The sequence below is a fragment of the Triticum aestivum genome, chromosome 5D (assembly GCF_018294505.1).
Source record: "Triticum aestivum cultivar Chinese Spring chromosome 5D, IWGSC CS RefSeq v2.1, whole genome shotgun sequence".
Classification (NCBI taxonomy): domain Eukaryota; kingdom Viridiplantae; phylum Streptophyta; class Magnoliopsida; order Poales; family Poaceae; genus Triticum; species Triticum aestivum.
Genome location: NC_057808.1, coordinates 147159604 through 147160921, shown reverse-complemented (window position 1 = coordinate 147160921; position 1318 = coordinate 147159604).

The window sequence follows — 1318 nt, the reverse complement described above, 5'->3', positions numbered from 1 at the left end:
ACTAGAGTTGAACTAGCTCTATAGCATAGTACAAATAATTTTACACTAGAGTTGAACTAGCTCTGTAAGGTAGTTCAAATAATTATACACTAGAGTTGAACTAGCTCTATAAGCTAGTTCAAATAATCTTACACTAGAGGTTAACTAGATCTATAGCCTAGTAGAAATAATTCTACACTAGAGTTGAATTGCTCTATAAGCTAGTTAAATTAATTTTACACTAGATTTGAACTTCCTCCATAAGCTAGTTAAAATAATTTTATACTAGAGTTGAACTAGCTCTATAGCCTAGTACAAATAATTTTACAATAGAGTTGAACTAGCTCCATAGCCTAGTACAAATAATTTTACACTAGAGTTGAACTAGCTCTATAAACTTGTACAAATAATTTTACACTAGAGTTGAACTCGCCTTATAAGGTAGATCAAATAATTTTACACCAGAATTGAACTGGCTCTATAAGATTGTACAAATAATTTTACACTAGAGTTGAACTAGCTCTATAGCCAAGTACAAATAATTCTACACTAGAGTTGAACTTACTCTATAAGCTAGTTCAAATAATTTTACACTAGAGTGGAACTAGCTCTATAGCCTAGTACAAATAATTTTACACTAGAGTTGAACTAGCTCTATAAGCTAGTTCAAATAATTTTATACTAGAGTTGAACTAGCTCTATAGCCTGGTACAAATAAATTTACACTAGAGTTGAACTAGCTCTATAAGCTAGTTCAAGTAATTTTACACTACAGGTTAACTAGATCTATAGCTAGTTCAAATAAATTTACACTAGAGTTGAACTTGCTCTATAAACTAGTTAAAATAATTTTACACTAGATTTGAACTAGCTCTATAGCCTAGTACAAATAATTTTACACTAGAGTTGAACTAGCTCTATAAGCTAGTGCAAATAATTTTACACTGTAGTTAAACTAGCTCTATAGCCTAGTACAAATAATTTTACACTAGAGTTGAACTAGCTCTGTAAGGTAGTTCAAATAAATATACACTAGAGTTGAACTAGCTCTATAGCCTAGTACAAATAATTTTACACTAGTTCTGAACTAGCTCTATAAGCTAGTTCAAATAATTTTACACTAGAGTCGAACTAGCTCTGTACCCTAGTACAAATATTTTTGCACTAGAGTTGAACTAGCTCCATAAGCTAGTTAAAATAATTTTATAATAGAGTGGAACTAGCTCAATAGCCTAGTACAAATAATTTTAAACTAGAGTTGAAATAGCTCTATAAGCTTGTACAAATAATTTTACACTAGAGAGTTGAACTAGCTCTATAAGGTAGTTAAAATAATTTT